Genomic DNA, 16,085 nt, shown 5'->3' with positions numbered 1-16,085 from the left:
CTCCCAGCCCCAAATCACACCTCCCCCTGCAGCATCTCACCCCTCCCATGCCCCGAACATTCCGTGCCCCCCAAAACCCAGATTCCTGTCCCCCAAAAGCCAGACTCATGATCCCCCCAAAAGCCAGACTCACGACCCCCACAAAATCCAGATTTGTGCTCCCCAAAAGCATGACTCATGTCCCCCAAAACTCATACTTTTTCCCCCACAAGAGCCAGCCTCGTGCCCCCAAAAATCCAGACGCGTGCCCCCCAAAGCCAGACTCGTGTCGGCAGTAGCGGGTTTTATTCTCCAGTTTCTTCTCCCTGGAGCGGGGCGGGCTCAGAGGGCGCAGTTCCCCTCTCCGTAGCGCCGGCACCTCATCACCTTCAGGTAGGTCTCCACCTTGTGCAGGTCCTTTTTGAAGCACGAGAGCAGCCCGTAGTTCTTGACCAGCGCGTCCCCCCCGCGCAGGTGGAGCTCGAATTTCTCGTAGGTGGCTTTGAGCACCTGCGGACCCCGTGGGCTGCGCTCCTCCAGCTCCTGCGGGACAACGGGGACACTCCGGGAGAGGCAGGGCCGGACAGGGGCGTCTCCCAGGGACAAACCTCCTGCCGAGCCCTGGGACAGGTCAGGGGCATTGCCCCCCGCTCTTAAATGGGGTTTCAGGTGGGGTTTTGTGTATCAGGAGTCCTTGTAAAGCATATGTATTGTATAAGTGGCTGTGCCCCAGTCCTAGTTATTCTAAATGAGTCACAGCTGCTGCCCAACTAAGGACTCCACAGCTGTAGCTCATTTAGAATAACTAGGACTGGGGAACAGCCACTTATACAATACATATGCTTTACAAGGACTCCTCCTACATTTCCCCTTTTTTCTTTTGCTGACAGATGTTCAAATATGATACAGATATTTAAGTACAAGACATACATTTCCCACAATCCATATTTTACCCCGAGACTCAAAGGCCTCGTACAACACACACACAGCTCTTTGCTCAAAGGCCGTATTCTTCACAGCTCTTGGCTGTCACAGCTCCTCGACTCAAAGGCTATGTTCTTCCACGGCTCTTGGCTGTCTTTCCCACAGTCCTGGCTCAAAGGCCATCTCACCTAATTCAGCACTCTGATTTCATGGGACCAACATCATCTGTGCTCTCTGAAGTGATTCAAAAGGGCTGGTTCATACCAGAATTGACTTTTTCTGAGTCTTACATCTAAATCTGTGTCCTTTTCCATTGATCTAAAATTATTTGATTACTTTTGCCTAAGTAGCTAGTTAAGTAAATTAGTGACCAACTAACTCAATTCCCCAGAATGCTTCAGCTGAATGTTCACACCAATCTTTATCTGAAAACTCATCAAATCACACAGATTCCTCTTGTCTGGCCCTCTTTCAGTAACATTTTACTGCCCAGTTTTGGACAAACCAGGTTTGAGCACGATGTTGTCTCCTTGTTCTGTTTTCAAATCTGTATTCTTAAGGAATGAAATTGCAATAAGGCACATACCACCATTAAAATGCCTCCCCCATAAATCTTTTCACCAGGTTCAGTGTAGCATGCAGCAAACACACCTGTGAACAACAGCTCAGCAATGTGCTCAGGCCTTGGGGTCCTTGGCAAGCAACTTTCTCCAGCAGGGCCAGAATTTCACACAAGGATCCTTTTTCTTTGGTGGTCCCCAATCTGTGTCCCTTTCATGATGATCATGAGGCAGATTTTAAGAGCTGAAATGAGGGATGTGGGACTCCAGGTGGCTCTTCAAAATACAGTTTATTGTATACAAAATGCAGTTTATTCCATCCAAGAGGTTACAGCAGTCCAGGGTCATGGGCAACAGAGCTGTGCCTACAGCTGTCAGCTCCAGAGACCCTTAGTTTAGGTTCCAATGCATTCTATACTTTTGGTTCCAATGCATTATATATTTTTCTTTTAGTTACATTGCATTCTATACTTCTCTTTGCTGAGCATCTTCATACAGTAGAACCAATCTATACCTTAACTTTTATCTCTAGCCTATCATAACTACTGTAATTACCATATTCATGTTACTGTTCTCCAATCACTCAACGTTAATACATTACAATTTAAGCTGGAAGTTGTTTTTCAGTTTTCCTGCAGTGGAAAATTCTGAGACCTTTTTTCTACTTGCAACTTCGCTGACTTGTTTGCCTGTCTATCTTTGTGCTTGGTAAAAACATTTTCTTGTTTGAGATGGGTTTATCCTTTGCTCTAAGCCATAAAAACCCCTTCTAACTAACACACCCTTTGCCTCCTTGGTTATCCAGTAAGACTGGCTCAGCAATTCTTTTCTTCTATGTGGAGGATTTTATTAAGAGTTGGTTAGCTGAGAAAGGCCATACTGACATAATGCCACTGGTTAAGCTGAAAGAGGGAGATCAGCAGTCTCTGATTCAGTGACTGCTGACAGGCAAGAATGCCGGATGGCCTTGCTGCAACATGAGGAAAGGGAGGTGAGATTAGTCCTGAATATCTGCAGAATGTAACAGAAGAATAAGCACAAGAATGTAGAAGTAGGTGTAGTTGTTGATATGTAACTAACCAATCCTGAGCTCAACTTTTGCAATATGTATGAAGCTTATTAAGAACTATATTTAACCCGCCGTATTCGATCAATAAATCGGACTTGGATGAACCAATTGGTGTCTGGGTCTCCTTCCTCCGACAAATGGTGGAGAATGCGGGCAAAGGCAGCATTCTGAACGTTCGCTCTCTTGGATTATAAATTCGCCACGGTCGGGGAAGTTGGGTGAGAGTCCTTGCAGCCGGGACGGTGCCGGATTTTAAAAGCACCCTTGAGGATTACAAAAGGTATCTCAAGTCTCTACGTGTCGCCGAGAGCCTGGAAGGCTGCAACAGCACGCGCTGATATATAGGTATGGATAGGCAAGCGACATACGATTCCTTCTCCTCATATTTAGAAAGGCGAGGAGTAAAAGGGATAGATTTTAAAAAGGAATTACCAGGGTTATTAGCTTATGGTTATTCTAAAGCAATTTTTGCTAATTCATATACAGTTCATGAGATAGTAGAGTGGAAAAGGTTTGGGGATATCCTGTGGGATACAGTGTTAGATGATGATAAGTCAGCAAAGATATTTGGCAAGTTATGGCGGGTTGTGTATAATACGTTACTTCAGCAGGTCTCTGAGAGAAAGGCAGCAGAAAGGGCGACAGAAGCTCATAAGAGGAATATAGGGTATGGTCGTGAGGATGATCCCTTAGCACCTTCTGTAACTCAGATACTTATGCCTAAGGGTCCCCAGCAAAATGGTGTGGAAAATTTTCCCTTAGATACAGTGGAACCATCTGCACCCTTCCTGTCAGAGGGGGAGGAGGGCGAGTTGGATGGTGGGGGTGGGAGCAAGCCAGCTTTGCCTCCGCCGCCAGCTTCAGGCGGGTCGGATGGTGGGGGTGGGAGCAGGCCAGCTTCGCCTCCGCCGCCACCTTTGCCTCCGCCGCTTCCCCCGAGCGGGCCGCCTCCGCGGGGGGGCCACTTCCCCCGCGCGAGTCGTCTCCGGTTTCACTGTCAGCTCCAGCAGCGGGGGGGGCCGCTTCCCCCGTGCGAGTCAGCTCCTGCTCCACCGCCTTCCCCGTGCGAGAACTCGGTCTCGGTACCGAAGTGCCAGCAGCATAGCACCCTTAAAGAGTCAGATCCCATCCCGGGGGCACACAGTGACCTATGGGGGGAGATACCTAAACAGAGGAGGGAAGCTTGGGCTGCTGTGGCAAAAGAAGTAATGCAGATGGGGGATGGCGAGGCGGTGGAAGTAGCTTCTAATCTTGCATGTCCGGTCACATACACACCACAGTATGATGCACAGGGGAACCTTACACATAATATAGCGGAATATACTCCCTTAGATTGGAAGATGTTAGCTCAATTACGTTCTATGGTTAGTTTGGAGTAAAAAGTGAACCTGTTAAGCAAATGCAAGAGTGTTAGCTACTTTAGGGGCAAATTGGACTACTGAGGAAGCTTTAGAGCGAATGGCATTAATGCCAACAGCTTCACAGGCATTTATAGTAGAAACTTTAAAGGAATTAGGATTAGGGTTACAAAGGCAAGCAGAGTCTACTCAAAATCAGGTGTTAGCTGCTCAGAATCAGGTGTTAGCTGCTCTTGCTCCTCTCCGAAGCGGCTCACTGGTGGACACGCAGAGCTCGAGACCATTCATCAAGTGTTACTGATGCGGCAATGAGGGACATACGCGCCCAGACACAAGAACCGCCGTGACATCAGAGACATCAGCTGCTGCCGTAACATCACTGTCACCTCCTGTCTGCAACAGCAACAGCAGAGAGCCTCGGTTTGGTTTTATCAGCAGCAGTAGACGTCACACTAATGACGAACCGGCCTGAGAGGATACAAACTGGAGTAAAGGGTCCTCTTATATTAAATGGATAAAGATGCGGAGCATTGTTATTAGGACGTTCTTCAATAACTATGCTGGGATTATTTGTATTGCCTGGTGTTATCGATGTGGATTATACAGGGGAAATACAAATCATGGTTTACACCCTTTATCCTCCTATTAAAATAACAAAAGGACAACGCATTGCACAATTAATACCACTATCACAAATGACATCTGGTATACCATCATTTACTGGACAAACACGGGATGAAAAGGATTTTGGCTCTACTGGTGTTACACTTTTAACTGTGGATTTACAAAATAGACCAAAACAAAAAGTGGAAATTACCCATGGGCATCAAAGCATAACCCTTTATGGATTATTGGATACAGGAGCTATTACAGCTTTTACAGATGCAGGAAAGAAATCAAGGCGTGCTGCTGTCACCTGGCAAGAAAAAGGACTATGGAAGCATCAACTTCTTACAGCAGATCCTGCAGATAGTTTACAAACTTTGGAATTGTTGGCAGTAGTATGGGCAGTGTCCAACTTACAGGAGCCTTTAAATGTGGTCACAGACTCTATGTATGTTGCCGGAGTAGCCAGACGAATAGAGGAAGCAGCAATTAAGGGAGTGAATAATAAACGATTGTATGAGTTATTGATACAATTAAGGAAAGCTTTACGAGAGAGAAATGCAGTGTATTCTGTGATTCATATTAGGAGCCATAAATGGTCTGAAGGTTTAGGAGAAGGGAATGAACGTGCAGACAAATTGGTTACTTTACCCATTGATAACTCTTGTCCTATTGATAAGCATACATTGGCCAGAGAAGCACATAGTAAATATCATCAAAATGCAAAGGGATTAGCAAAGCACTTTGAGCTGTTTGTCAGAAGCTAAAGCCATTGTTAGAGCATGTCCAACATGTAGTTATCATAATGGTAGAATAAGTTTAGGCATTGGAGTTAATCCTCGAGGTTTAGAAATAAATGAGAAATGGCAAATGGATGTTACACATATAGCTAGATTTGGTAAAGTTAAGTGTGTGCATGTCACTATAGATACATATAATCATTACATATGGGCTACGGCTCAGGCAGGAGAAAAAGCTACACATGTTATCAGGCACCTGTTAAGTTGCTTTGCTGTCATGGGAGTCCCAAAGAGTATCAAAACGGATAATGGTTGAGCTTATGTGAGTGCTAGGGTCCAGAAATTCTTGAATCAGTGGTCTGTTAGGCATGTGACAGGTATTCCACACTCTCCTACTGGATAGGCAATAGTGGAAAGAGCAAATGGTACCCTTAAGTAGTATATTGAAAAGCATCAAGATATAAAGGACCCACAATCATGTTTGGCTAAGGTTCTGTATGTGATCAATCATTTATGTATTTTTGGGGAAGACGATATCCCCTCCTGCAATTAAACATCATCCGAGGTCAGGTCAGGAAATTAAAACCCGACTACAGGATTATGGGAAAAACCTGCAAAAGTATTATACTGGGGTCGGGGATATCTTTGTGTTTCCTCACCTACAGGGCCTTTGTGGGTGCCTGCTAAGTGGACTAAACCTGTTTTTGATACAGCCTCTGGTGGACTGTCTCACGGAGGAGGACAAGGAGCTACTGGGGAAGAAACTGTTTCTAATCCTACGATCACTACTGTTATAGTTGAAGGGACACTTGAAAGTGTTGGACAGAGCACTGACACGTCACTATCGGACGGCCCAGGAGCCGATTGGTTTTATTGACTCATTATCAACTTTTCGTTTAACAAATCCAGCAAAGGAACATTGCCTTGACTGTCACGATCCACACTGTGCTGCCTGGATAGCCCTATATTGTAGGGGTTGTGATAGAACTTTTTGGATAGAACAATCATTATTATGGGATTTGTGGTGTCACATTTGTAAGCACGAGCACACGTGGGGTAAAAGCTGGCAAGATGAATTAAGGAGACAAACAGGGCTAAATGCATATGTAGCTTTAAATCTTTATGAGTCTCCTGAACAAAAAAATTCTTGCTTATTATCGATGGGAAGTACAATGTGTTGTGAATAGAATTAAGGTTCAAGGTAAATCACGTATAGTCTCTGTAAGGTGTAGAAAATTAGTACCTTTAACGCAACGTTCGATTGTAGGGTCCTTCAGAGGGAATTCTGAAAGAGCACTAGACTGCTGCATTGAAAAGTTGCAAAAATTAAGTTTGCAAGTAACAGCACCAGTGAAATTAGGAGCAGCAAAACTGAAAACAGATAAGAAAAAGAAGGTAAGATAGGGAACGACCTCATCTAAATAAGGCTATTAGTGATTGCTAATTAGCTTTCTATGATTAGGGCAATTTCACATCTATGGGACCCTGCCTTGTGGGATGCTGTAGCTCCACGGGACCCTGCTTCGTGGCATGCTATAGGTGTTGAAGAACAAGAACAGCGATTATGAGATAAGATACATGTTGCATTAAAGAAGGAGCTTGAATTGGTAGCTGTATATAGTAAGAAAGCTGAAGAGGCTTTGCAATCACCACCATTGAACTGGTTGGATTGGATCACACAGACAAATTTTAATACTGATCCTTTCCTATATACACTTCCTTGTTATGTTTGCAAAAAGGATAATGATAAGTGCTATGCTTGGGTAGCTGTGCATTGTGCTGATTGTAATAAGGTTTATTGGTACTCACAAAGATCAATAGGAAATTTATGGTGTAGACCTTGTTTTGGGAAGTGGATTCAAGATTTTGTCTGGGTTAGAGCTCTTGAGCAAAGTACTGGCCTGCCAGGAAGGGCAGGATTAAAGCTTTTTGAGAGTGCAGAACAAGTGGCTATAGCACATATAAGGTGGAAATTACAGCAAGTACTTAGAGAGCTTGAAATTACTACATCCTCACGCATCATAGCAGCTCGCTATAAAGCTGATTTGCCTTTAAACTTACCTCACGCTATACCCGTAAGCAAGGATGCTGATTTGGAATTAGACCAGTGTATTCAGAAATTGACTCAGCCTTACAATAGACATTCTAACAAACCAGGGAAAAGACAACGAAGAAAGGAAAAACAGAGAAAGCAGAAAGAAAAATGAGGTTTGTTTTTATTATATTGCTCAATGCTGTAGCAAGTGAAGCAGTAGGAATAACGCATTTTAGTCAGCCAAGAGAAAATCTATGGGTAACACTTGCTAATCAAATTAATCAATCATCGCTTTGTCTTAGTCTTGGAGGAGTCACTAACCCATTTCTAACATGCCTGGTGGGAACATGTCAAACATCACATTGCCAGCACAGCAAGGATATACTGCGGGTCAGAGTGATGGCTATCGCCAATGCTTACTAATCCAATCACTTAACACCTCCTTGCATTCTCCTCCTGAAGAATTAGATCTTTTTGGAAGTGCAAATGCCAGTATGCCTAACATTACAGCTGGAGGATAGTTTAGTTTCAAACCCTTGGATGTTCAAAATTTAAATCAACCTAAAGACACATGGGCCACCTTGGATTCATCCCTGAATTTGAGTGAATTCTCTCCACAGCATTACAGTCAATGTAACGGCACAAACATCACGGCACCAATGAAATTACCTACAGGAATATTTCTAATTTGTGGAGACAGGGCGTGGAATGGTGTACCAGCTAAGCCACAGGGTGGACCCTGTTATTTGGGAAAATTGTCCTTGTTTCACCCTAATGTATCCTTGTTAATGCAGCTCAGTCAAGCATCAAACAGGAAAAGGCGTAGTATACATGACTTGGACTGCAGCCAGATAGGAGATCCAAAGTTTTGGGGTACATTCAGACAAGTAGTAGTTTCAACTATCTTACCAGGAAGATCTGCCAATAAAGCTATGAATTTAGCAAAACAATTAGGGTGCTGGACAAGAAATGAGCTGAACAAGACATCCCAAATTCTGGATATGATGACTGCAGATGTGCAAAGTGTTAACCATACTGTTTTACAAAATAGAGCTGCTGTAGACTTTTTGCTCTTAGCACAAGGGCATGGATGTGAAGAATTTGAGGGAATGTGTTGTATGAATTTGTCTGATCATTCGGTGTCCATTCATACTAAGATAAAAGAACTACAACAGGGACTTCACAATCTCAAAGAAGAAGAAGGTTTAGGAATTGACGAATGGCTTAAAGGCTTAGGGCTTGGACCATGGCTAAGGAACATTGTGATCTATGCTATAGGACTACTGGGTGTAGTTTTACTGTTTTTGCTTATTTTGCCTTGTGTCTTTAATTGTATTCAAAACATGGTCAGTCGTATGATAGCAAAAATGCAGACTAGTCTTCTTGCTCAAGAAGAAAACGGGGGAAATGTGGAGGATTTTATTAAGAGTTGGTTAGCTGAGAAAGGCCATACTGACATAATGCCACTGGTTAAGCTGAAAGAGGGAGATCAGCAGTCTCTGATTCAGTGACTGCTGACAGGCAAGAATGCCGGATGGCCTTGCTGCAACATGAGGAAAGGGAGGTGAGATTAGTCCTGAATATCTGCAGAATGTAACAGAAGAATAAGCACAAGAATGTAGAAGGAGGTGTAGTTGTTGATATGTAACTAACCAATCCTGAGCTCAACTTTTGCAATATGTATGAAGCTTATTAAGAACTATATTTAACCCGCCGTATTCGATCAATAAATCGGACTTGGATGAACCAATTGGTGTCTGGGTCTCCTTCCTCCGACACTTCTATACCAAAACTTGCTTCCATCTCTATTCCTTCATCAGACTCTACATTTAAAAATCTTTCTGCTAAGCACACATATCTGTGAGACTTTCTTGTCAAACTTTCATCCTTCCCAAGAGCAGATGAGGGAAGCTTCAGACAGAGAAGAAGAAAGGCCTCACACTCTTTGTTTGAGGAGCTTTCCTCTGGCTGTGCTGGTGCACAGGGCACGTCCTCTTCACCAGGACGCTGCTGGAGCTCAGCTCTGTGTCCCAGTAGTACTCTGGGGACAGCAGCCGGGTGGGTTTGTGCTGCAGGAGGTACCTGTTGAGGTGGCTCTCGTGGTGCCAGGGACCCTCAATGCCATTTTCTCTGTCCTGCAGCAGCCCTGCAGAGCAGGCTCTGCTCAACTTGTACACCTCAGCCACGCTGCCCCCATAGAAGCTGGCAGTGTAGTGGAAGTCCCCTTGTCCCTCAGGGACGGCAGGTTGTGACTCAGAGTGTTTCTCAGAGGCTTTGTCCTCCTGCTGTGGGGTGACCTGCCAGGAGCTGATGGTGGCCACCAAGGCATCGATGATCTCCACGCCAATGTGTGCCAGGAGCTGGACATTGATATCCACGGAGTACAGATAATCCACCTCGTGCTGGAACTGGCTCTGGTGTAGGAGCTGAGGATGTCCATGCGGCTCCTGGAGATGTCCTGCCACCTGGGGTCATGCTGGACAGGGATGACAAACAGGTGGTTCTCAGGGGCCATCTGAAGGTGGGAGACCTTCTCGGGACAGTCTGTGAACAGGTAGAAGTTCACGGGGTGCCCAGCAAGGAAGTATTTGTTGGCAGAGCTCATGAACCCTTCGATGAACTGGACATAGCTAAGAGACATGGAAAGGAAGAGAAGGGAGAGGCTCCTTCTGCTGAGGAGTGACAGCTTTTCAAATTCATTTTCTTTCTCTTTTTCTATCTATTGCTCCTTTTTATGATGTTAGTGTCCTTTATTTAACACAGCTGCTGGGTTTTTCTCTGCAAAGAGTTTTGTTATTTTGCCTTTTATTATACCTTTTTGTTTCCAACACTACCACAGAAGCCATCCTGCTGATTTTATGCCTTCTAAGCTAGCTGAGCTATCTTGGGTGTGATATAAATCTCCAAGAGCTTATGAGACCTGGCTCAAAGAGGAAAATATTACTCTGCTGTGAGCTGTTTTCACTCTTTGGCCAGTTGGGGCCAAGCTCTGTGGAGACTCTGGAAAGAGTCAGGAGTTTTCATTATTATTTTTTTTTTAGCATTCAGTAAGAATCCTTTCTGTATCCTTTAGTATAGTATAGTATTTATAATATAATATATAAAAATTAATTATACATATAATTAATTATTATATGTAATTTTTATATAACATTATATATTATTATTTTTATATAAATTATATATTGTTATTTTTATATAAAATATACATAGTATATGTAATTATATATATAATAATATATGTAATCATATATGTATAATTTATATATAGAATATATATAATTTTCATTACTATCTTTTTAGCATTCAGTAAGTATCCTTTCTGTATCCTTTGGTATAGTATAATATTTTTAAGATAATATATAATAATTAATTATATATAAAATTAATAATTATATATGATAGTCAAAGTATATAAAATAAAATAAAATAAAATAAAATAAAAATAATAATAAATTAGCCTTCTGAGAACCTGTAGTCAGATTCATCATTCCTTCCTTCACCCCTTGCAGATACAATCATGCTCCACCAGCAGTACTGCAGAGAGGTTTAACTATTTGACAAGAAATAAAGGACAAACCAGTACTTTTCAACAGCAAAAGTGACCACTCCAGTGACCAGGTTCTTCTGCAGATATTGAGCATCCAGGATGTCTCTGCTGAACGTGCCTTCCCAGACAACTGGAGCCAGCCATGGTGTCAGCACCAGCACATCCCTCCTCCTGCAAGGGCTTGGCAATGAAGGCAGGCTTGAGATGGCCCAGGAAATTCATCAAAACAAACACAGATGTAACACTGAATTAATCATTCCAGTCTCACTTTGAAATCACAGCACAGGTTTCTGATTGCAGCACAGATTTCTGAATAGGCAATTCCAGAAAATAATTTATCCCAGTGACCAAAAATGTTAATTCCATAGGTGTTTACACATCAGGTATGATGGTGACTGCCATCACAAAAAATAGTATTTTGATTTTTTGGCTTCTGAGTTGTGACAGAGGATGCAAAAAACTGAATTAAGATAAAATTAAACCAAAATATTTTCAACTTTCATCATCATTACCTGGTTTCCTTTCTGAAAGTAACAAATTACAGATTCTTCATCTATGCATTTTTGATGGTTTATGGAAGAGTTGATTTTCTAGTCAGGCTTCTATTTCATTCGGTCTGGCTCTCGGCTATCCTGTCAGTGCCACTCTGTGTTTCTGACATCAATGGGATTTCATGGTCATGATATTCCATTGTGCCAGAGCAGGTGCACTTACCATGGAAGCATCAGAGATGTTTCATCTATTTTTCTGCAAATGAAAATAAAAAAAAAATATTGGAAATATTATACAGGGAGAAATAAAGGGTACATAAATGAATTGTGGCACAGAAGTTCCAGATTTTTTTTTTTTTATGAGAGATGAGCACCGCAAGAGATCTTTGTGTGGTTCAATGTCAGTGAGCATCCAGACTCCACCACAAACACTATTTTTTTATTTACATGAGTTCATATACAATGTGACCCTGCAGGGTGGCTCATATCAAAATGGAAATTTGCACTTCCAGGGCATGGATCTGGTGCCTAAAAAGGAGTCTTTTAGGTGAGTGTTGTCCTCACGGCCTGGACTGATCCTTTGGTAAACTTATTCCTGTGGTGGTGTTTGCAGGGGTACCAGGATGAGGGAAGAGATGAGAATCTTGACTCCATGTTTCAGAAGGCTTGATTTATTATTTTATTATATATATTATATTAAAAGAAAATTATATATTAGAACGATACTTAATGAATAGAAGAAAGAATTTAATCAGAAGGCTTGAAAGGAAAGAAATGGAATCATAATAAAGTCTTGTGACTGACCAGAGAGTCTGAGCCAGCTGACTGTGATTGGCCATTAATTAAAAACAACCACATGAGACCAATCACAGATGCACCTGTTGCATTCCACAGCAGCAGATAACCATTGTTCACATTTCACTTCTGAGGCCTCTCAGCTTGTCAGGAGAAAACATCCTAACAGAAGGATTTTTCATAAAATATGTCCGTGACGCTCTCCTGTATGTCCATACCTCTTTTATTACTTTTTCATTTTGCAGAATGAACTTACAGGACTGAATCATCTCCAGGGGAGGCTTTGTGTTCCTGAGCTCTGGCTGGGGAGAAAGGGTAGTGGTACCTTGGACAGGATAAGAAGGCAATGAGTCAATGATAAAACCAAAATCAACCTCTCACCCACTTCCATTGTGACTGAAACTATAAAACAAATCTAACAGAACATTTGTGGGGTCAGTATGGTGATGAGGATTTGCAAATCCCAGCTGTTTCAAGACAGGATGCAAAAAATGTGTATTTTATGATTGGCTTTTGGAAAATATTAAAATGAATATTATATGTGTTATGTCAGAAAGTGATGCTGTATTAATTTTCTTAAGTAGTGTGTTAAATAGAGTTTTAGGTTATAACATAATGTTAAAATAGAAACTGTGCCATGTAAGAGACTTTTTAAAGAGAGGACTCAGCAGCCACAGGACACCTGAATCTTTCAGAGAAAGAGAATTTATTGCTCCCTTATCAGAGGAAATGAACTTCTTCCCACCTCGCTCCGCCCTGAAGACGCTGTTAGGATTCAGAGGAAGAAGCTGACACTGACCAGACAGAATCCTGTGTTTGAATGGAATTTACGCATCATGTATGAGGTGTATGAATATGCAACAGGCTGTTGCTTTTAAGGGGTAATCCTCTGTTCATATGGGTCCTTTTTTGGGCTTATTTTGCCCAGAAAGAGGCACCCAGATGTCTGTAACTCTTTGGGGTTTTTTTGTCTCGTATTGTCCTAATCCAAATTGTCAAAATTTTCATTACTCCAGTTATATTACTATTTTTATAACCATTTTATTACTATTAAATTTTTAAAATTTTATTAAAAAGTGATTGGTGTTTTTCACACAGGAGTTTAGCCTAAAGTTATCTGAAGATCAATCAGCTCTGAGGATCTGCGAGTCATTTAATTTGCCCCAGACTGTTTGCACCAAAGGAAATGTGTGTGCTTTGAGCAGAACTTGGTCTCAGCTGATGCCAGAACTCTGCAGCTGCCTCTTGAATCCAGATGTTCACAGCACCCCTTGGCTCTGGCCATTCTGTGGGATCTGAGTGTAAATTTAAACAAAAATGTGAGCATTTGTGCTCACATTTGAGCATTTGATGCTCTGCTGCAGAGAAAGAATGGCTGAAAATTTGTCCTGATTCCTACAACTGGAACAGATCTTCAATATTGTTCCAGCCAACTCTGAATTAACCCCACCTGCTCTGATTTCAGGCTCCAGAACACTGAATACACACCTGTCCTGGTTTGAAAGGAAGTGAGATTTTGGGAGTTTGAAGTCAAACCAATCAGTGCTCAGATTTCAATGTTGGCATGAAACCAACCACCACGAAACAACATTTTTAGATTGAAGAATACTTGAAATATTCTCGATATTATACATATATATATATATAAAAATAAATATATATAAAATATATAACATATCTTTTATAGATATATAATATTATATATAAAATGTATATTTTTATATATAATGTATTATATATAATTATTCAGACTTTTAGAATTTCACAGAAAAGGTTAAAAGTGTTCACACCTTGCTTATTTTCATATTTTGAATGTAAAAGGAGATTTTGAATTTGTGTAAATTCAAAGCTTACATTGTACCTGCATTAGTTAGAAGAAACCTGTCTGAGTCTGGGCAGTAGAAAGAAATTCTTGTTGAGAGTAATTGTCAAAGGTTAAACACCCACCAGATTGCACCAGTGATCCCTGCTGTCACTAGAATAGCCAGGCCATGTAATTTTGTCATTCCCATCTCCTTAGTGCTGCAAAGCAAGATTGTGAACTCTGGATTGACAGCAAAGTGGGGAAAAAACCCAAAACAAACACAAAAACAAAAAGGCAGCAAGTACTGGTTATGAAATACTGAATAAGTATTTTGTTTTGCACTGCAAGTCTGGACATAATACAGAGAAAAATTCGTTTTTCTAGATAGAAAGATTGACATCTAGGTATTTATAATACATACTACATATTTACACAGTGAGCTCTCATTTTACAATAGTATAGTAAACCATTTTTAATTGTTCAAAGCAATAATTCTCATACCAGATTTTCTCTGAATCAGGTTTTATTTTTTTCCCCAGCCAGTGCCCTCTCTGATCTTGGTCTTTCTTTCTTCCTTTCCCTCTGTCCCTGCCTTTTTCTGTTGTTTTTCTATTATATTTTGTTATTTTATTTTTTAATTTTATTTTATTTATTTTTGTCTAGCTCTCCATTTTGACCTTGCCGCCTTGATTTTCCTGCTCTGCCCCTCACTGCTCAGTTCTCTTTTTTTCTAATTTGAAAGTCACAGTCCTTTTCTCTGGCTCAGCTTCTCCATCCATTCTGGGGCTGTTCACAACTGGGGTTCAGCCACATCTTCCTTTGTCCCAGCCTTCTGAAAAGTCTCTGGGGCATTCTGTTTGTCAATATTGACCATCCTCTGATTTCAGCATCTCCTCCTGCTGTCACCCGTTTCTCAGCCTAATTTCTTATCTATATCACAATTTTACAAGCCATGAGTTCTACAGCATTTCACTAGCAAGCTACAAAATAGCCCCGTCTCTCTCTCTACAAGGTCTTTTTAGGGGAAAAAAACTTATCCAATTAAGAAATGACGCCTCAACTATTTCTGCTTTTAACCCAAAAACCAATCACCCGTGGCCCACAATGTGGATTTTTTTTATCCAAATACACAAAACCACCCAAACCCATGGAGAAGAAGGTGAAGGAGAAGGAGGAGAAGGAGAAGGAGGAGGACAAAAAGGGAAGGAAGAGAAAAAGGAGGAGGAGAAGAAGAAGGAGAAGAAGGTGAAGGAGGAAAAGGAGAAGGGGGAGAAGGTGAAGGAGGAGAAGATGAAGGAGGAGAAGGTGAAGGAGGAGAAGGGGGAGAAGAAGAAAGAGAAGAAAAGAAGAAGAAAGAAGGAGAAGGAGGAAAAGGGAAGGAGGAGAAAAAACAGAAGAAGAAGCAGAAGGAGGAGAAGGGGGAGAAGGTGAAGGAGGAGAAGGGGAAGAAGAAGAAAGAGAAGAAGAGAGAAGGAGAAAGAAGGAGAAAGAAGGAGAAGAAGGGGAAAAAGAAGGAAGAGAAAAAGAAAGAAGAAGAAGAAGGAGGAGAAGGTGAAAGAGAAGGAGGAGAAGGGGGAGAAGAAAAAAGAAAAGAAAGGAGAAGAAAGAAGGAGGAGAAGAAAGATCAGCCACCACCCTAAAACCTCCATCTTGCTCTATATATATTACTATATTCTAAACCCTTAAACTCTAAGTTTAAGGTGATATCACCCTGTGATATTACACACTTCTATTCAAACTCTACACCCACAATCCCAGTTCTATCATTCCATTTTGGAAGCTTCTCCATGGCCTCAGGTCAAATGCAGTGTTCTCTTGGAGGTCAGTGCCTGGCAGCACAGAAAATCCAAAATTCTCATTTTCCAGGGTTCCAGCACTCACCTGTGGTTCTCCCAACGCTCACACCCCAGCAGCTGCAGCTCTCTGCTGCTCCCAGCCATGCTGAACCAGTACCAGCTCCCAGATCCTCCTGTGTGTGTGTCAGCCCTGGGCTCGGGGCCAGCAGGAGCCTCCACCCCAATCCTCACCTTTTGTGGGAGTGCTGACACCTGAGCAATGGGGAAACAACAAGAAACCTGCAGCAGCCAGTTATTCCCTGGCACTGCAACCTGTGTGGGTTACCTAAACACAGAGCCAGACCAAATTAAGGGGATGAAAAGTGGTTTTATTGATTG

At 41.9% G+C, this 16,085-nt stretch overlaps 1 pseudogene; it reads right to left on the bottom strand.

Moving 5' to 3' along the window:
• Positions 1 to 321: 321 nt before the first annotated feature.
• LOC128940088 (histo-blood group ABO system transferase 2-like) lies at positions 322 to 14,119 on the bottom strand (annotated as a pseudogene).
• Between the last annotated feature and the right edge of the window lie 1,966 nt (positions 14,120 to 16,085).

The sequence above is a fragment of the Melozone crissalis genome, unplaced genomic scaffold (assembly GCF_028551555.1).
Source record: "Melozone crissalis strain CALT ecotype California unplaced genomic scaffold, PUWL_Pcris_2 ptg000032l_1, whole genome shotgun sequence".
NCBI lineage: Eukaryota > Metazoa > Chordata > Aves > Passeriformes > Passerellidae > Melozone > Melozone crissalis.
Note: the sequence above shows the minus strand (reverse complement) of the source record. Positions and strands in the feature narration are given on the sequence as shown.